Source organism: Pistacia vera, unplaced genomic scaffold (assembly GCF_008641045.1).
Source record: "Pistacia vera cultivar Batoury unplaced genomic scaffold, PisVer_v2 Contig578, whole genome shotgun sequence".
Lineage (NCBI taxonomy): Eukaryota > Viridiplantae > Streptophyta > Magnoliopsida > Sapindales > Anacardiaceae > Pistacia > Pistacia vera.
The window spans coordinates 51,654-74,040 of NW_022196421.1; the positions used below are offsets into that span (position 1 = coordinate 51,654).

Here is a 22,387-nt window from a genome sequence, read left to right on the forward strand (position 1 = left end):
AGATTAAAAAAAAAAAAGCACATGAATCCCTCTCTAAAAGTGTTTAATTTCTTAGCCTCTCTCTTTCTCTCTCTCCATACATAATTTTGGCTACCAAAAACTAAATAACAACACACACCCAAAAAAAAAAAAAAAAAAAAGGAAAAGTATTCTGTTGCACTTAAAATGGGTAATCTAACTCACCAAAGTAAGTTAACCAACTCTAACATAAAATAAAAATCAATCGCTTTACAACAGTCAGTCACATACTTCGGAATTTATCCTTTTAACATACAAGATGTCAAACTATATAATCAATATTGAATCTCAAAAGAAAACAATTATTCGTATCGTGACCAAGACAGGGAGAAGTAAAATATTGGTGAATGCATTTCCTAATATTAAGTAACTTTATTCTAGAAGGTTAAAATTGTCATTTTATTCTAGAAGCCCTAATGTGAAAAGGAAGAAACTTTTCCATTTTGAGCTAACATTGATGAAAAGATCAAATTCATTTAGATAATTATATGGAGCTTGACGATCATATATAGTTGAAATTAAATATAAATTCATTTAGAAAATTAGAACATATTATTATTATTTGAAATAGTAATTGAGAAGTTAGAAGATTATAACCAACAAATGGGTTGGCCAAGTGATAAAGACTTGGGGTCAAGGAATTTGCTCCCCCTGTGGTCTCAAGTTCGAATTACAAGAACAGTTACTAATATTGTTAGCCACGAATTGTGTACGACTTGTCTTATTTCAGAAGCTTTGTTCGGGTTCGAAAGACTAATCGAAATACGCGTAAGTTGACCCAAACAAGAATCAAGTAATGAAAGATAAGAGTTGCTTTTGTTGTCGTTCTTCTTCTTCTTCTTCTTATTAATGTAATTCTTGCTTAACCCAATGTTTCATTCAGCTTATTTGTTAACCCTTCTTTTGCCTTACTCTGTTTCCCTGTATTTTTTCTCCTTGCATGATTTCAATGATTTATTATGTTTTCAAAAATTTTACGTTCTTTGTTTGTCGAATGTGGGTTTGATTGGAGATTGATCTGAAGTTGTTTTTTTTATAGGAGATTGGATTATTGGAAGTGTTTTGTGTGTTTATCGGTTGATTTTTGGTTTTCTGGTCACTCTCCCCACTCAATTTGTTTTAACCCCAAGTCTTCAAATATGCGAAACCCTAGGTGGTGGAGAGCGGTGAACGACATGCAATTGGCGTCAGAAATGTTGGGGGTTTTGGAGGTGGCAGGTTGGTGAGTTGATTGGTGGTCTCGAGAAGGATTTCCAACATTGGAAGCGATCGAAAAAGGGAAAGAATCATGAGAACCAACCATGTGCGGTGGTCGACGAATGGAGGGGTTAGACGAACGAGAGTTGGAGGGGTTTTGATGAGAGAGTGATGGGGAGTATTTTCGATTTCGGCCTAAAAACGATAGCCAATGGGCGTGAGTCATGGGAAACTGGCACGTTTTCTACCAAAATTGTCCAAAAAGAGTCAGTTGAGGCAGGGGAAGGTTGAAATTGAAACTTGGGAGTTGATTCTTCGATGACCAATATATTAATTGACCATTTTATCCATATTTATAACGGTTTTTGACTATCTACCCTTCTTTACAATGAAATTTATTAATAAAATCATGTTTTGAGTAATAAAGTTGTATTTTAAAACTTTTTAAGTGAAAAAATTGTCGCTAAACCATGATTTGGATGGAAAAAAGTGGTTTACTCCCCAAATAATAATAAAAACATATGGGCATCATTTTTATGTCATTCAAACAAAACCCGACCCGTTTCATGTCAACCCGAAATTTGACTCTGCTGCTGGAGAGAGTAATCACATCACGTGCGCAACCTAACAGTCTTCTCTCTTAAAAAAAAAAAAAAAAAAAAAAATCAAATCTTAGAATTCTTGAAACGATCTAAACTCACCCATCATCTTAATAAATTACTCTCCTTTTTATCCTTTTTAATGGCTTCTTCTTCTATTCCATCAATTCTCCCAGCCCACTTAGACACTCACTCTTCGCAATGGACCCTTCATCGCCATCCTCTGTTCAATCCGTCACCTTCTACGACTTTCTCGATCGCATGCGAAACCCAGCTTCCCTCGATCTCGTTCGATCCATCAAAAGGTCTCGCTATTTCATTTCATTTCATTTTACTTTTTTTTTTTTGTTTTATTGTTTATTTATGTGGGTTTTTTTTTGTTTACTTTAGTTTATTTGTTTGATTCTGTGTGGAATGGGGTCGGTACCTTTGCGGTAATGTTAACGAGGTGATAGTTTCGTTAGTAAGTAACAATGTTTTGGTGGGTCTAGTACAATTTTGTTGCTACACCACTGAAAATTTCCAAAAGTTAGATACGGTAACGATACCGGATCCAGTGCAGTAGCAAAGAAGTGATAGTTAACAATGTTCTGGTGGGTCTTTGTACAAATTTGTGGCTGCACTACTGAGAATTTTCGAAACACAGATGCGGTAAGGATACCGGGTCCAGTGCGGTAGCAAACCCTTGTTTGAGAGATGTTTTGCGGTAATGTTACTAAGCTGATATTTAGTGTACAATGTTTTGATAATTGTATGGAAGAAAATCGGTTTTTTGGTTTCTAGAACAATGGTGCACCGAAATGAAACATAGAAATGGTAACGTTACCAAACCCCGATACTGTAGCAAGTCCCCGTTTGAAAGATGTTTTTAGTAACGCTACTAAGTTGATGTTTTGGTGACAATTTTTTAATAATTGGACTGAAAATATCGTTTTTGGGATACTAAATCATGAGTAGTCTTAACCATAATTTAGGTGTAGTAACGGTCCAGTACCGGAGCAGACCCCTGTGGTAGCATTACTAAACTGATGTTTCGTGTAATTAAATGGTATTGGAGAAATTGTTTTTGATTACTATAAGTTATAACGATGTTACATGTAGTAACAAAAACATAGGTACAGTAATATTTATAGACTCAATACCGTTGCACCGTTGCAAACTTGCTCCATGTGATTTAGGTTTGGTTTATCTAATTGGGGTTTGTATGTTTATTTCAGCTTCATAGTTTCGTTTTCGTTTTATACTGCAAATCCTGAGAATGATGGGAAGAGAGTACAGGAGTTCTACCTCACAATGGAAGGTGCTATTAGAGATCATCCCTTGTGGGTTGGTGCTACCGAGGAAGAAATTGACTCTGCATTGGAGGTACTGGTTAACTTAAAAACTTTGCTCATGGTTTTTGACATTTTTTCAGTATGAGATATAAAGTATAACTCAAGTGTGTTTTAGTAATATATCACGTGTGACAAAATAACTAGGCTGTTCAGTTTTTAATAGTTTTTGAAAATATTGAATGACCATGAAATTTAAGTATGTTCTTGGGTCCAAGAGTAACCAATTAAGTGTAATGAGATGTGACACAGTAACTAAGTTGGCCAGGTTTTTGTAATTTTGGTACCATTGGGTAATGATAGACTTTATAGATTTATCGAGGTTCATGATGAATATAATTCAAATTTATTTTTGTAGGATTTAGCATGTGACAAAATAATTAGCTGTTAATGTATAACCATGGGAAAATTCAACATGAAACCAGTGTAATGAAATATGAATTCTAACGCCATAATACTTTAGTAATCTATATGAAATGAGTTACCATGACTGGCTGTGTAAATTATAACTGTGGAAAATTCAAATAATGCTAACGATTTGAAAATTTAATTGACCTTCTCAAAAGTTTCTGAAAATAGTCATGAACCTCTTTCAAAGTTATGTTTTTATAAAATTTTCTAGAAATTTACCATCTCATACACAATTATGCTAGTGTTTCATCACTTTTTCCATATTCTGCAGGGATTGGAGAAGTATGTCATGACAAAGCTGTTTTCTCGGACGTTTTCTTCAACTCCTGAGGATGTGAAGATTGATCAGGAAATCTATGAGAAGATATGCCTGCTGCAAACCTTCTTGAGGCCTGAGCATTTGGATATACCAGTGGTACTTCAAAATGAAGCTTCATGGCTGGTATGGTTACTGACCTTCTTTTGTTGTGGGAAGTTTATTTTGTCTGGATTGAAATTAATCTTACACTGCTTATTGTAGGACTAGGTATAACTTTCTAAGTGTTGTTGATGTGATGGTGGTGCTGTAATTGAGCATTTTTAATGCTTATGTTATGATTGCCCTTTGTTCCATTTAAATTGTGAACTTCAATAAATAAATATTATAGAATGTGAACTGAATAGTTGATGTATCATCGTAACATAAAGTTTTTTGATTCTTGCTCGACAAGTGAAATATGGGTTCTAGAATTAAAAGAAAAACCATTTAGGGAAGACCGCTCCCCTGTTCTTTATAGTTCTAATTTTAGATTTCCAAACCCTGGCCTCAAAACTTGATAAACAAAATGATATTATGTTAGAATAGGCAGAATTTTGAAAACACTAGATGAAGTTACAAAGATAGGGCTTATGCTTAAATTCACACAATCAATCAGACTATTATGATTAGACGTTAGATGCACCATTACTTTGGCTTAAAAAAAGGGCAATGTCTAGCTGCATGCATTTTCCACTGGCCATCTTATTTTGAGTTTAAATAATGATTTTTTTTTATTTGGCAAACCTCGATGGTATGAGGGAAATCTTATAAATTTTGTTTCTGTATTTGTTCTTATAAATGTATTTTATGCTGGATTTGCAGTTGCAAAAATATTGCAACTGCTTATATGCTGTTGTTCATAGATAAATAATCATGTAAACTAAATTATGTGATTAAGGCTTTGATGACTAGTGATTAGCTTATGTAATGATCTAGCAACAATAGCTTGGACCTTGGATATTATGATTGATTATCTATGGATGATTATGTTCATTCTGTGTATGTAAGTTACTCTTCACCATCATCATGGAAGAGGGCCATTTATTCAAGTGACTGGAGCTATACCTTTATCCAGTTACATCTTTAAATTTTATTTCTAATTTAGATTGTCATTTTTATGGACTGAATATTATTAGTTTATATTGTGTACTTATTCATATTTGTTCCTTTCCCCAGCTTTTGGTGAAAGAATTACAGAAGATGAATACTGTAAAAGCTCCTCGTGAGAAGCTTCTCTGTATTATGAATTGTGGCAGAGTGATCAGCAATTTACTTCTAACTGCATCAATGTCGGCGAATACGGCACTAGCAGGGGCTGATGACTTCCTTCCTGTCCTTATTTATGTTATGATCAAGGCCAGCTCTCCTTGTTAATAAGTCGTTCTGCCTATCGTCATTTCTCAGTTTGGAATCATGGTTCCCGTGTCCTGTATATTTATTAATTCATTGGTTGGCTCTCAAGATCAATTCAATACATGGCAACTTCATTTTGAATAGGATTGATGAATTTGACGGATTGGATTTGATCCAAATTTTCAAAAACGATTCAACATGTTCGATTAGCATATGCTGTTAAAAATGTTCAGTCAAAAGAAAACTGAAGAAATAGATGTTAAATTGAGTTCTTCAATCTAAAGTTAGCTCAATCTTGCTGCATATTTGCTCACTTTATTTGGACTAAATTAGGTTAGATTGTCTTGAAATTTGGTCGACTTAATTTTCTGTTGACTTGAACTCGAATCTACCTTTTTTATTTGGATTAGATGGATTTGAAATTTCTACGAACCAGTCAAACTTGGATTGAGTTTGACTAGTCCTTGCATTTGCATTTACAAATTGATAAGCCTCCTATAACCAAAGTTTACAAAAAGAGGAGAAATGGCAGCATGGGAAATTCACTGGACAGGGGCAGCAAAGGAAATGCAGTTTTAAATCAGTTAGGAAGAATCTCCACGTAAGGGCAGTGCGAAAAGTGTGAGTTCAGCAGTATTTAAGAGAGAACAATTTGTAAGCTGGAGCATGATGAAATCTGGAATCAAGGGAGGCTGCTAGACCCTCGAAGTGCTAGCCAACTTTTAACTTTTCTTTGTCATTTATTTTTGCTGTTGCAGTGTTAACCATTCCCAATCTGTATATGAGAATTTCGGTTGTTTTGTGTTACAGAGCAGGGTTGTCTTATTGAATTTCCTTAATAATATTTGGTTGAGTTGTGTGATTTCCTGGTGATTCCTCCAATTTGGTATCAAGCCTGGTTGGGGAATGGTCAAACCAAAGATGTAGCATGGATGGAAACGTTGAAAAAGAAATGAAACAGTTAAGGAAAGTATGGACACAATGAAAACTGACTGGAATGTGAGGGAGTACTTAACGGAGATCGCGAATTAATGCGTATGAGGGAGGAAAGTATAAAAGCGAGACAAGAGAATCATCAACCTCAGCGTGGGACAAAAATCCAGCCCAGACAGGAGTTGGAAAGAAAATCCACAGCGATAATATGAGAGAGGATAAGAAATTCCAAACTAGAACTACCGTATTTAAACAGAGCATGACCCTTTCGTATGACCTTCATAGCTGATAGGTCTTTTGCGGAATAATATGAAGATGAAGATAAATGCGGGCAGTCAGCGGTTGTATGAGGGGAGAGCTTGAACTGACCACTGGGTTTGAGTCTCGTCGCCAATAAATTCTTTGAGTTCCTTCAGTCAGCACTATTGAGATTCAGACCTTTGTATAGGGATCTGGCGCATGAGGCACTGGTACTGCTAAGCAAACAGGGACAGTGACTGAATTCCGCGGCAGTTTGAAGAAGTCCGCTCCCTTACGTGTTTGAGGAGAAGACCTCCTGATGGCATTTTCGTAATGGGCTAGAAGAGTTAAGGGCTGAATAGAGTGAGCAAATCAATGACCTATTTATAATGGATCAGGGCCCTCCGCATAGAAGAAAAAAACTGGGTCCTGGGACAAATCCAAACCCAGGCCTTTTAGAAATCAAATGGGCAGATCCGACAGCCCATGAGCAAACCAGAGATCATACAGTCGGGTATCACCACGCAGATCTAGGGAGACAAAGTTGTGGAACCTAGGTGCTAGACCTCCAGAAACAGGACAGGTAATCGCGCATGGGATAGGAGAAAAGCATGGGAGAACCCTCACGCCACCACGCACGACGGCTTCCGACGACTGACCGAGGCAGATTTGCAGTACAACGCGAAAGGGGGTTGTTCTTCCGGTGTGACGAAAAATTTGGCCAAATCACAAGTGCAAGCCGATCCTTCAAGTTCTTCTACTGATGGATGACATAAGCTGAAGAGGGGGAAAACACGAGTGAACTAGAACCAGAAAAATTTTCAGAAGTGGTCCACTCACCTATCTATTAACTCCATCGTGGGCATCACTACCGATCGCACAAATGACGCTTCGGGGGGGCAGATCGTGAGAGTAGAGGATGGTGTTTTAGTGGACAGTGGAGCTTCACATAACTTCATTCACAAGGGTTTGTGCGAAAATTGGAATACCCGGTGGATTGATCGAAATCTTTCGGTGTCATGGTGGGCAATGATGTTCAGGTCGCCCAGGGAGAGGGAATATGCAGAGAGGTTAAGATTGAAATGCAAGGGATGAAGTGCAGCAGATTTTTTTTCCATTCCAATTGGCGTGCGGATTGGTCCTTGGGATCACTTGGCTTAGTACCCTAGGTGGATGTTAACTCTAATTGGGGCCGATTGACTATGGCTTTTTATAAGGAAGGAACACGGGTGGTTCTCAAAGGTGATCTTCCCTAGTTAAACTGTTGTCTCTCTGAAACCTTACTGGGCATGTTGCCACGGGAAGGGGATGGATTCCTGGTTGAATGCAGCTCAATAGAAGTTCATGAGAACCGAGAGGAGGAACAATTGGAACCCCGTGGTGGCAGAGTTGCTTATGGATTTTTAACCAGTTTTTGACCAAACCCTAGGCTACCCCCCCACCGACAACTTGACCACGCTATCACTCTGACCAGGAACTAGCCCCACCCAATATCAGACCCTATAAATACCCTTACCTGCAAAAAAATGAGATCGAGAGATTAGTTGGGGAATGATGGATGCGGGAATCATTCAACCGACACCCCCCTACGCCAGCCCCTATTGTTAGTCAAGAAGAAAGACGGAGTTGGAGATTCTGTTTGACTTTAGAGCACTCAATACCATCACCATACCAAACAAGTTTCCGATTCCTGCCATTGAGAGCTGTTGGGATGAGCTAGCCGGGCCACGGTCTTTTCCACGTTAGATTTGAAGTCGGGATATCATCAAATTCGCGTTAAGGAAGAGGACATGTCCGAAGACAGCTTTCCGAACCCATGGGGGTGCCATTATGAATTCTTGGTGATGCCCTTCGGGCTCACACACGCACCATCCACTTTTCAGGCTCTTATGAACACAATTTTTCGACCTTTACTGCGGAAGTTTATTCTAGTTTTCTTTGATGATATCCTCATCTACAGCCGGACATGGTCAACACACATTCACATTTGAGACAAGCCTTCCAATTTTGCAGGATAAGCGTTGGTGGTCAACCAAAAGAAATGTCTATTTGCTAACATAAGCTGGAATATCTTGGGCCACTTAATCTCAGCTGCCGGCGTAGAGGCTGATCCGCAAAGATTGTTGCAATGACTCCTGGCCAGTACACATAATGTGAAATGTTTGAGGGGGTTCCTCGGGCTCACGGGGATTACCGCGATTTGTGAAAGGTTACGGATCCATAGCCCAACCACTGACTCAGTTTATAAAAAAGATTCGTTTCGCTGGGATAAGCAAGCTCACGAGGCATTCGAACCGTCTTAAGACGGCCATGACTACTGTCCCCGTTTTACTGTACCTAATTTTGAGCTACCATTTGAAAATTCAGACTGATTTCCGGGCGGAATGGGGCTGTTTAGTGCAGAATGCAAGACCGATTGCCTTCATCAGTAAGGCTTTCCTCACCCGGCAATCCCGATTGAAATCAGCTTATGGACGGAGCGGATGGCAGTTGTCTTCGCGTTTCGTAAGTGGAGTCAGTACTCATTGTCCGAAAATTTTCATCAAAACGACCAGCGCTCTTGCAGTTTTAGGATCAAGTAGATTTTTTTTTTAAACACCAGATCAACACAAGTGGATTTCGAAGCTCATGTGTCTCTTTTGAGATCCACTACCTGCCCCGGAAATTCTAACAGGTAGCGGATGCATATCCAGGAGAGAGGACACCCAAGGAACAACGGCCATTTCCATGTCCATTTCAACAGACGAATGAGACTATCCGCTGAACACAATCTGCCCCGAAGCTCAAACTTTTTATCCAAACCTTCTGTTCGCAAAACCCAACAGTCACCCCACCACCACTTTCGCAGAGCTGCCTCATGTTCAAACAGGTTGGTTCTAACCTCGACTCCCCTTCACTATCAAAGTTATTCATAAGAGTTTGCCCTTGCAGCCCGGTGGGGGTCACTCGGGGTTTTTTAGGACATATAAACGAAGTTGCTGCTCCATCGTTTATTGGGAGGGTATCCGTCGGATGTTAATTAAATTTGTTCAGCTTTGCGGTGCTCATAAGTCAAAAGCATTCCTCACTCAAACCTTGCGTTTTGTACGAAGCCTCTTCCCATAAACCCACCCAGGTGTTTGAGGACCCTTTCATCTGATTTTTCATAGGGGGTTTCTTCCGAAAGCCAGAGGATTGACACTATTTTCGTTGCGTCGATCGAGATCCAAATACTCCACTTCCTTCCTATTAAGCCATCCTTATATGGCCAAGGACGTAGCTAATGTTTTTTATATCAGGTGGTTAAACTCCATGGTGTTTCCACTATCTATTGTCTCAGGATCGCGACAGGTCTCATGAGCCAATTTTGGCAAAGTTGTTTTAAGCTTGCAGGTACATCTCTTAAATTCAGTTCCGGCCTATCCCCCCCCAAACGGATGGGCAAACGGAGGTAGTTATAGATGCTTGAAGCCTACTCCGCTTTGTTTCTGCAGCTCCCAACCGCGACGTGGCGCCCAAATGGTTGGCGTGGGCTGAGTTTTGGTACAACACGACATACCACAGCTCCACCAAAATGACACCTTTCAAGGCTCTTTATGGAGGACCCCCCATTCTGTTTAAACTCAATGACTGCCCCTCACGATTGAGGATGTCACCGCCAGATTAGGGACAGCAATGCCATATTGGAGGACCTCAAGCATAATTTGGCTGTGGCCAGGGTCAGATGAAGCAATCTGCCGACGCCCATCGCCGAAAGGTTGTATTCCAACCAGGGATTTCGCCTATCTAAGCTCCAACCATACGATTTAGATCTTGCTCGGAAGCTTAATGAGAACCTAAGCCCTGGCTTCTATGACCCTTTTAAGGTATAAAGGATCGGGTTCTTGCTTATCGATTGGACTCCCCCTACGTCTCGAATCCACCCGGTTTTTCATGTTTCCCCAACTTAGCCAAGCCTCCATTCTTCCGTTCCCATTCAGCGCAGCTCCTTCCTTTAACCGAAGACTTGATACAGGTTACCCGGAAAACAGTCCTGTCCACACGCCGACTACTGAGGCTCCCTGGAAGTACTGATTAAATGGCAGGACCTCCCCACATTTGAAGCGTTCTTGAGAGGCTTCTGATACGATCCGACTACAGTTCCTGATTTTTCACCTTGAGGACAGGTGCTCTGAAGTGGGGGGGGAGGGGGGGGGAGGGGTGGTAATTGTAGGCCTCCTATAACCAAAGTTTCAAAAAGAGGAGAAAGGCAGCATGGGAAATTCACTGGACAGGGGCAACAAGGAAATGCAGTTTTAAATCAGTTAGGAAGAATCTCACTTAAGGCATTGCGAAAGTGTAGTTCAGCAGTATTTAAGAGAGAACATTTGTACTCGAGGAGATGAAATCTGGAATCAGGAGGCTGCTAGACCCTCGAAGTGCTAGCCAACTTTTAACTTTTCTTTGTCATTATTTTTGTTGTTGCGAGTGTTAACAATTCCCAATCTGTATAGAGAATATCAGTTGTTTTGTATTACAGAGCAGGTTGTTTTATTTGAATTTCCTTAATAATATTTGGTTGAGTTGTGTGATTTTCTGGTGATTCCATCACCCAAACGCACTTGTATCTAGGATTATCTGAATATTTGATTGTGAATTCAGTTTGTACAATATTATTTTTATTTTATTGAGATTTTATTGGCGTATGTAATCTTGTTATTCTTCGTTTTTTCATTCACTCATTCACGTTTCTTTTTGTTTACTATAAAATTAGAAAAATAAAAGGTGGAAGGGAAAATTAATATTATGTATCGCCTTTGTGGTTACCATTTTCATGTTATACCTTGTCTCTTAACATGATGGGATTCTGGAGAATACAAATTTTGAGTTTGAAGGCTTATGTATGTTGAGAATTGTTGTTTATTTATTATTTGCTGCTTGCGGGAAGCAGCGAGCAGCGATTGTTCTTAAATGAAGACAGTTCTAACGGGGTTTGAGTTGTGTTGTTAGGGCCAAATCCTCTGCAGCGCACTCAACATAAATTCATCCACTTGTACCGGAGAGGCAGACAAAGCTGTTTCGAAAGCAAGCATCGTATTATTTCACAATCTGGTCTCAGCCAAGACCTTGTTGTCGATTTAAATGCTAAATCCTCTTTCTATTGAGGAAATTGGAAATTGATTGAGGAAAATATGCAAGCCGCAAGATTAGTCCAACAAGTCCCACAAGTAGAAGTCTTCGTTCCACCTCAAACGATTTTTTAAAGCCCTTGGGAGATGTGAGAGGTCTGGCCCCATCGGAGAATTCCATGGCGACGGAACAACAATGCAAGTGGTGGATTGGTACTACTGAAGTTATCTATCCTGTTATACGTGACTGGTTTAAAGCTGTTTTGTCTGCAATTTCATAACATATTGATTATTACTATCTATCGTCAATTTTTCTAAGATCATTAGATGGAAGTATCTTCGGGACGATTTTTCCATCTAGTATCTAGTTATGGTATCTTTCTAGGCATATACTACAAAGCAGTGCCATGAATTTGGAGTAATTCTTTGTAATATTTTGTTATTTATATATAGATCCATCCTCTAATGCGGATGTTGACTTTTTTTTACAATTTTGACCGCCGTCTACTACCGTTATGAACAGTAAAAGATATAATTTTGGTCAAAATTCTATTCAAAAATTGTATAATTGGTCTTTAGCCATTCACTCGGTGGTTGTGTCCTGGATTGTAAAAAAATGTGTATTTGCAAGCCGAGAATTGTACCTGGTGTTATTTGACTTATTTCATTGATCTCATTCTTCTTTGTTCCGAAAGTGGTGTCACTATTTTCTGAAGCAAGGATTCACAACAAATGTGTGAGATCTGTCGATTTCTCATTCTGTTGTCTAAAAAAACCAGGAAAAAGAAAAAGAAAAAGACTTGCTTTATAGTGCTTTATAGTTTCAAAATAAATCGGATAAATCTAACTCAAATTTTTTATCTGTACTCAGGTTTCAGAAAAGGGATTACCTGGGAGTCCAGGTACATGCCAACGACATCTAGAAAGAATTGCCAGGGAGTCAAGATCAGCTATTAATGTGATATAAAAAAAGAACGAGACCGGGAGTTGAAGAAACTTGAGAGAGCTATAGAGTAGCTACAATCATCAACGCGACTAATGCTGAAATCTTGCAAAATCAGAAGTAACCCTTTTTGACAGGTCTTGTTCAGGAACTCCTTGGTGTACCTAGTTTGTACACTTGTTGTTTTAATGGGTCATATTTCTATTGGGAGCTAAGTTTGATTTCTCATGTATGAAGTTTTCTAGTAAATGCAAAAAGGGAATAAAGTTTTTGGACATTGTTTGAGAGTAAACAAAGTGTAGTTTGTAAATTAGCAGAAAAAATTCATTGATTGGATACATAGAAATGTATCTTATAATGACCCAAGTATTTCAATTATGCGATATTGTCTTAAACACGTGTGTCCTTGAAGATCCAAGGCGGGCACTTAATAAGGACCCAGTATTTCAATTATGCGATTAATTGTCTTAAAGTGTGTCCTGAAGATCAGGAGGGCACACGTTAGTCTACTAGATGACAAAAATTTAGTATTTTGTGGATCTGGAAATTATATTTTTTTTCACCCTTTTTATATAAATATATATCAAAATAAGTAAATTTTGTCTTCTATTAATTTGTAATGTATATGTAAGACAATTCAAGAAAAGTGGAAAGAATTTGTATTATTTCATAGAATTCTACTATTCTTTTTCAGGCTCACGTCTTGACAATAGCTTTATTCTATTTTCTAAGTTTATCTAAACCAATTGAAATTTGTTACCTTCATTATTACGACAAATTTTGATGTTTTGCAACGGTTCATCGAACATAAATCTCAATTTCTTCATCGTTATGTGGTTTTCTTGTAAGAAAAAGATTAAAAAAAAAAAAGCACATGAATTCCCTCTCTAAAGTGTTTAATTTCGTAGCCTCTCTCTTTCGTCTCTCTCCTACATAATTTTGGCTACCAAAAACTACCCAATAACAAACCACACCCAAAAAAAAAAAAAAAAAAAAAAGGAAAAGTTATTCTGTTTGCACTTAAAATGGGTAATCTAACTCACCAAAGTAAGTTAACCAACCCTAACAAAACCTAAAAATCAATCGCTTTACAACAGTCAGTACATACTTCGAATTTATCCTTTATCATACAAGATGTTCAAACTATTAATCATAGGTTTGAACTCTCAAAGAAAACATTATTCGTATCGTGACCGCAGCCCAGGGAGAAGTAAAATTTGGGAATGCATTTCCTAATATTAGTAAACTTTCATTTAGAAGTGTAAAATTGTCATTTTATTCTAGAACCCCTAATGTGAAAAGAAGAAACTTTTCCGTTTTGAGCTAACATTGAAGACAAATCTTATTGATAATTATATGGACTGCGTCTCTATAGTTGAAATTAAATATAAAAATTCATTTAGAAAATTGACATTTATTATTATTGAAAAGTAATTGAGAAGTTAGAAGATTGTAACCCAAATGGGTTGGCCAAGTGATAAGACTGGGCTGGGTCAAGGGATGTTGTCCCCTGTGGTCTCAGGTTCGAATTACAAGAAGTTACGAATTTGTTGGCCACGAATTGTGTAACTACTTGTCCTTATTTCCAAAAGGGCCGTGTTCGGTTTTTGAGGACTATTAAATGCGCGTAGTGACCCAAACAGAATCAGTAATGAAAGATAGATGTTGCTTTTGTTGTCGTTCTTCTTCTTCTTTCTTCCTTCTTATAATGTAATTCTTGCTTAACCCAATGTTTCATTCAACTTATTTGTTAACCCTTTCTTTTGCCTTACTCTTTCCCTGTATTTTTTCGCCTTGCAGATTCAATGATTTATTATGTTTTCGAATTTTAACGTTCTTTGTTTGTCGAATGTGGGTTTGTTGGCGATTGATTCTGAAGGTGTTTTTTTTTATAGGGATTTGGTATTATTGGAGTGTTTGGTGTGTTTATACGTTGATTGTTGGTTTTCCGATCACTCCTCCCACCTCAATTGTTTTAACCCACGTCTTCAAATATGCGAAACCCTAGGTGATGGAGACGTGAACGACGGCAATTGGCGATAGAATATGTTGGGGTTTTGGAGGGGTGAGCTGGTGAGTTGATTGTGGTCTCGAGAGGGATTCCAAAGTTGGAAGCGATCGAAAAAGGGAGAATCGTGAAACCACCTAGGTGGTGCGGTGGTCGACGAATGGAGGGTTAGACCGAGAGTGTTTGAGGGGTTTTGTGAGGAAGTGATAGGGAGGTATTTTCCGATTTCTGGCCCTAAAAACGTATGGCCATGGTAGCGTGAGCATTGGGAAACGGCCAGTTTTGCTGACCAAAATTGTCCAAAAAGAGTCAGCTGGGGCAGGGAGAAGGTTAAATTGAACTGGAGTTGCATTCTTCATGACACATATTAATTGACCATTTTTAATCCCTTATTTTCACACACCGGATTTTTGACTATCTAATCCTTCTTTACATGAATTATAATAAAATTCCAGTTTTAGGTAATAAAATTGTATTTTAAAATTTTTTGAAGTGAAAAAAAAGTGTCTCTAAAACCATATTGGATGATAGAAAAAGTGGTTTAACCCCTCCTCCCAAATAATAACAAAAACATATCGGACATTTTTTATGTCATTCAAACAAAAACCCCGACCCGTTTCATGTCACCCGAAATTGTTACTCTGTTGCTGGGAGGGAGTACTCACATACACGTGCGCAACCTAACAGGTCTTCTCTCTTAAAAAAAAAAAAAAAAAAAAAAAAAAAAATCAAATCTTTAAATTCTTGAAACGATCAAACTCACCCCATCATCTTAATAAAGTCTTTCCTTTTTATACTTTTTAAGGCTTCTTCTCTTCTATTCCACCAATTTCTCCCACCCCTTAGACACTCACTCTTCGAATGGACCCTCATCGCCATCCTCTGTTCCATCCGTCACTTCTACGACTTTCTCGATCGCATGCGAAACCCAGCTTCCCTCGTATCTCGTGTCATCAAAAGGTCTCGCTATGTTCATTCATTTCATTTTACTTTTTTTTTTGTGTTTATGTTTATTTATGTGGGTTTTTTTTTGGTTTACTTTAGTTTATTTGTTTGATTCTGGTGGAATGGGGTCGGCGTACCTGTGCGGTAATGTTAACGAGGTGATAGTTTTCGTTAGTAAGTAACAATGTTTTGGTGGGTCTAGTACAATTTTGTTGCTTACACCCTGAAAATTTCACAAAAGGTTAGATACGGTAACGATACCGAGATCCAGTGCAGTAGCAAAGAAGTGATTGTTAACAATGTTCTGGGGGTCTTTTACAAATTTGTGGCTGCACTACTGAGAATTTTCGAAAACATAATCGGTAAGGTATCCGGGCCTAGTGCGGTAGCAAACCCTGTTTAGGAGATTTTTGCGGTAAGTCCTAAGCTGATATTTAGCGTACAATGTTTTGATAATTGTAGGAAGGAAAAATCGGTTTTTTTGGGTTTCGTAACAATGGTGCACGAAATGAAACATTAAATGGTAACGTTACCAACACCGATACTGTAGCAAGTCCCGTTTGAAAGATGTTTTTAGTAACGATACTAAGTTGATTTTTGGTGACAATTTTTTGAAAATTGGACTGAAAATACGTTTTTGGATGACTAAATCATGAGTAGTCTAACCATATTGAGTGTATAACATCTACCAGGGTCCAGATACCGGAGCAGACCCTGTAGGTAGCATTTACTAAACGATGTTTCGTGTTGAAATAAACTGGTATTGGAGAGAATTTGTTTTTGATTACTATAAGTTATAACGATGTTACATGTAAGTAAACGAAACACAGGTAATTAATATTTATAGACTCAATACCGTTGCAACCGTTGCAAACTCTTGCTCCATTGGATTTGAGGTTTGGTTTATCTAGTTGGGGTTTGTATGTTTATTTCGCTCAATAGTTTCGTTTTCGTTTTATACTGCAAATCCTGAGAATGAGGAGGAAAGAGAGTACAGGAGTTCTCCTACAATGGAAGGTGCTATTAGAGATCATCCCTTGTGGCGTTGGTGCGTACCGAGGAAGAAATGACTCTGCATGGAGGAGGAACTGGTAACTTAAACAACGTTGCTCATGGTTTTTTGACATTTTTTTCAGTATGAAGTATAAAGTATAACGTCAAGGTGTTTATGTAATACTATCAACGTGTGACAAACTAACTAAGCGCTTTCAGTTTTTAATAGTTTTTGAAAATATTGAATGACCATGACATTTAAGTATGTTCTTGGTCAAGAGTAACCAATAAGTGTAATGAGATGTGACACAGTAACTAAGTTGGCAGGTTTTTGATTTTGGTACCATTGGTAATGATAGACTTTATAGATTTATCGAGGTTCTGATGAATATAATTCAAATTTTATTTTTGTAGGATTTAGCATGTGACAAATAATTAGCTGTTAATGTATAACCATGGGAAAATTCAACATGAAACCAGTGTAATGAAATTGAATTCTAACGCCTAATATAACTTTAGTAATCTATATGACCTGATTACCATGACTCTGTGTAAATTATAACTGTGGAAAATTCAAATAATGCCTAACGATTTGAAAATTTAATTGACCTTCTCAAAAGTTTGCTGAACATAGTCATGAACCTCTTTCAAAGTTATGTTTTTATAAATTTTCTAGAAAAATTTACCATCTCATACACATTATGATAGTGTTTCATCACTTTTCCATATTCTGCAGGGATGGAGAAGTATTCATGACAAAGCTGTTTTTCGGACGTTTTCTCAACTCCTGAGGATGTGAAGATTGATCAGGAAATCTATGAGAAGATAGCCTGCTGCAAACCTTCTTGAGGCTGAGCATTTGGATATACCAGTGGTACTTCAAAATGAAGCTTCATGGCTGTATGGTACTGACCTTCTTTTGGTGTGGAAGTTATTTTGTCTGGATTGAAATCAATCTTACACTGCTTATTGTAGGACTAGGTATAACTTTCTAAAGTGTTGTGATGTGATGGTGGTGCTGTTAATTGAGCATTTTTAATGCTTTATGTTATGATTGCCCTTTGTTCATTTAAATTGTGAACTTCATATAATATTATAGAATTGAGAATAGTGATGTTCATCGTACATAAGTTTTTTTTGATGTTGATGCGACAAGTGAATATGGTTCTAGAATTAAAAGAAAAACCATGTAGGGAAGACCGCCCCCTGTTTCTTTATAGTTCTAATTTTAGATTTCCAAACCCTGGCTCAAAACTTGATAAACAAAATGATATTTTGTTAGAATAGGCGAGTTTGAAAACACTAGATGAACTTACAAGATGGGCTATGCTTAATTCACGCAGTAATCTGACTATTATTATTAGACATTAGATGCAGCATTACTTTGGCTCCAAAAAAAAAAGGGAAATGTCTAGCTGCATGCATTTTCTATTGTCATCTTATTTTTGAGTTTAAATAATGTTTTTTTTTCGGCAAACCTCGTGGTATGGGGAAATTCTTATAAAATTTTGTTTCTGTATTTTCTTATAAATGTATTTCTTGCTGGTATTTGCAGTTGCAAAAATATGCACTGCTTAAATTCTGTTGTTCTAGATAAATATCATGTAAACTAAATTAGGTGATTAAGGCTTTGATGATTATTAATAGCTTATGAATGATCTAGCAACAATGCTTGGACCTTGATCTATTATTGATTATTCAATCTCCACATGGATGATTATGTTCATTCTGTGTATATAGTTACTCTTCCCTCATCGTGGAAGAGGGCCATTTATTCAAGTGATGAGCTAACGTATTTACATCTTTATATTTTTTTCTAATTTAGATTTTCATTTTTAGGACTGAAATTATTAGTTTATATCGGTCTTATTCATATTTGTTCCTTTCCCCAGCTTGCGGAGAAAGAATTACAAAGATGAAACTGTAAAAAGCTCCTCGTGAGAAGCTTCTCTGTATTATGAATTGGTGCAGAGTGATCAGCAATTTACTCTAACTGCATCAATGTCGGAGATTATGGTACTAGCAGGGGCTGCATGACTTCCTCTGTCCTTTTTTATGTATACAAGGCAAGCTCTCCTTGTAATAAGTCGTTCTGCCTATCGTCATTTCTTCAGTTTGGAATCATGGTTCCTGTGTCCCTGTTATTAATCATAGTTGGTCCAAGAACGTGACTTAAGAGTGGATAGGTTGTTCAAAATCGACAATTAATCTATCCAAAATGATCATTCATACATGGCAACTCTTTTGATAGGATTGATGAATTTGAGGAGTCGATTTGATCCAATTTTCAAAAACGATTTCAACATGTTCGATTAGCATATGCTGTCAAAAATGTTCAGTCAAAAGAAAAACGAAGAAATAGATTTAAATTGAGTTCTTCAATCTAAAGTTAGCTCAGTCTTGCTGCATATTTGCTCACTTTATTTGGACAAATTGTTAGTTGTCTTGAAATTTTGGTCGACTTAATTTTCGTGTTGACTTGAACTCGACTCAACCTTTTATTTGGATTAGATGGCTTTGAAATTGTCTATGAACGTCAAACTTGGATTGAGTTTGATAGTCCTTGCATTTCATTTACAAACACACTTTGTATCTAGATGCTGAAAAGTTGATTGTTGAATTAGTTGGTCCAAGCAGCCAATGATATAAATAAAAAACTGAATCGGCCGGAAGTTGAAGAACATCCAATGACAATAGAGTAGTCTAAAAACAAGTTCATACACGCCGACTAATACTTAAATCTTATACAAAATCAGAATTACCCTTTTGGACAGGTCTTTTCAAGCCTCCTTATTGTGACCTAGTTTTGTACACTCTTGTTTGTTTATATGGGGTTTATTTCTTTTGAGGCCAAAGTTGATTTCTCATGTATGAAGTTTACTAGTAATGCAAAAGGGATTCTTGGTTTTTGGGACATTGTTTGAGTAAACAAAGTAGTTTGAATTAGCAGAGAGAAAAATTCATTGAGTTGATACGGGAAATCTATATTGTAATAAACCCTATTTTCAATTTGCCATTATTATCGAACGTTTGTTCCTTGAGGGCACAAGTTAGTATACTAGATGGCAAAATAAATTTAGTATTCGATTGTATTGAAATCATTTTCTTTGTATTTTTGTATATCTAATACAGTAATATTTTTGTCTTTATTATTGTGTAACGTGTGCGTAAGACAACTCGAGAAATTGAAGCATTTGTATTATTTCATAGAATGGTACTATTTTTCTTGGGTCCGCTTTATTCTATCTAATTTTATCTAAACCACTTGAATTTGTTCCTGTCATTAGTGACAAATTTGATGTTGAACAAGTTTATCAAACATAATTCTCAAATTATTTCTCGTCATGGTGGTTGTTCTTTAAGAATAAATGACAAAAAAGGTGTTTTTTAATTTCTTAGCCTTCTTCCTTAATTTTTTGAGATTTTTTTATCTTTGGTTCCATTCTATGATACTTGGCAAACATGATTTTGGAGAAGATACAAATTTGATTTTGAAAGGCTCCCTGTATTTCAGTTGGTTTATTGATTATTCTGCTTGCTTGCGAGGCATGATTGGTTCTACATGCATTTCTACGGTTCGAGTTGTGTGTGTTGCCACTCCTCCGCAGCTGCACTCTAACCTTAAAGCATCCAGCTGTAACCGGAGGGCAGCACAGCCTTGTCTTCAGAAAGCAGCTAGTTTTATTTCACAAATCGTTGTCTCAGCCCAAGGACCTTTGTTGTCGATTAATATGCTAAATTCTTTCTATTGGGGAAATTGGAATTTGGGTAAAATATCCGCAGAGCCGCAAAGATTAGCCAACAAAGTCCCACTAAGTAGTAATGTCACTCCTCGCAAACGACTTTTAAAGCCTTGGAGATTGAGAGTCCTGGCACTCAGGGAAGAATTCATGGCGAAGGAAATCATACAGTGGTGGCTTGTTACTACTGAAGTATTATCTGTTATACATGACTGTTGATGCTGGTTTTGCCCTGCAAATTCTAATGTTGATTACTATCTATACTATCGCACTGTTTTTAAGATCAACATCGAAGTACTTGGAGATGTTTTTCCACTGGCATCTATTGTACTTTCTAGACATAACTGTAATAAGTCATGTCATGATTTTTGGATTCTTTTAATAAGTTTGTATATTACTATATAGAGTCTCTCTAATCGGAATGTTTGACTTTTTTTACAATTGAGACTGGTGCTACTACCGTCAATAAACAGTAAAAGATATAATTTTGGTCAAATTCTCTCAAGTCAAAGATTGTATAATTTGTCTTTAGCGTTAACTGGTGGTGGTGAATAGTTAACCAGTAATAGCAGACAGTGGTCTGGATTGTAAAAAAATGTGGATTTATCGGAGGACTCTATACATATATATAGAATAACAGTGTATCTATCTGTCTATCAAGTAGATATATTATATCAACGGTATAGGTATATCACAGTGCAGATCTTTTTCATTAGTTTAAATAATATATCATTTATTTATTTCCTAATAGTGCAACAATGTTTAGGATTATTTTCTATATAATGATTCATCTGTGACCAAATCAGGTGGATATAATTATCCTTTTATGGAAGCTGAGGCTGATGATTTAACAGTTGGAGATGTGGAGAGATTGCTGAGAGTGTACAAGGATGTGGTATCAAAATATACAAGTCTCTGTAGATCAGTTAGACACATTTCACTGACCAAGACAGTTCCCTCCATTCCGGGTTCAGAAGGAAAAAACGTCTTGTTAACACATCCTACCGAAAAAAGTACCAGCATTGATGAGAAAAGAGAAGATGACAGAGGTAATTGATCTCTTTCTGGTAATATGTTTTCCAGTTCAGTTTGCTTTGCTTCAAACTTGTTCATGTCTGTCGCTTGCTCGCTCAAACTCATGTAAACGAAAAGAAATCACTTGGCTAACCTATTTTTTGAATACTAAAGTTTGTGGTAACTTGATAATAAGTTTCTTTTCATTTTGTTGTTCTTTTCTGAGAGGAAAGTCGTCTGACAATCAAGGTACACTCTTTAAAGTTTGTCATGGACTTGAAAACCTTATTAAAAGTAACCAAATGTAGAAAACCTTTCCCTAAAAGCATACTTCATCTCGTAGTCAATCAAGTCTGGCACCTTGATTTATAGTGATGATCACCAATGCTTCACCTCTTAAATTCATGGCGTAGAGAAACCATGTTAGCTTCCCCCCTAAAATCAGAACATTATTAGATTCTCATGGTATTCGATTACAGATTTTGTGGAGGCAAATGTTGCTGGGATTGCATCTGGATTTTCAATCTCAGCATACTGCTAATTTGATTTGAAGCCGAGAATTTTAGTTATTTCATTGATCTCATTCTTCTTTGTTCCACAAGTGTGTTCACTATTTTCTTGAAGCAAGGGATTCATACAGATGTTTTAGATCATGTTGATTTACTCATCTGATGACTTAAAAAACCAAAAAATAGACATTGCTTTCTGTTCAGCTTTATAGTTCCACTATAATATCAGGTAAATTCAACTCATAATCTTTGATTTGCACGCAGGTTCGGAAAAGGGATTACCTGGGAGTCCAGGACCTCCAGGTACAGCCAACGACGATCTAGAAAAGGGATTGCCTGGGAGTCCAAGATCAGCCAATGATGATGTACAAAAGGAATCGGCCCAAAGTTGAAGAAACATCCAATGACAATATAGAGTAGCTACAATCATCAACACCGACTAATCTTAATCTTATGCAAAATCAGAATTACCCTTTGACAGGTCTTTTCAAGACTCCTTATTGTACCTAATTTTGTACACCTTGTTGTTCTATATGGGTCATATTTTTCTATTTGAGTGAAGTTATTGATTTCTCATGTATGAAGTTTTACTGGTAAATGCAAAAGGGAATCATTGCTTTTGAACATTGTTTAACAAATGTAAGTTTGAATTAGCAGAAAAAATCCATTGATTTGGATACATATAAATCTATCCTTATAAGGTTATTGTCTTAACTTGTGTCCTTGAAGGTCAAGGAGGGCACACGTTAAGTATACTAGATGACAAAA

General features: G+C 37.1%; 1 pseudogene; it reads left to right on the forward strand.

Moving 5' to 3' along the window:
• The first annotated feature begins 1,907 nt into the window (after positions 1-1,907).
• LOC116109362 lies at positions 1,908-22,243 on the forward strand (annotated as a pseudogene).
• The last annotated feature ends 144 nt before the right edge of the window (positions 22,244-22,387 follow it).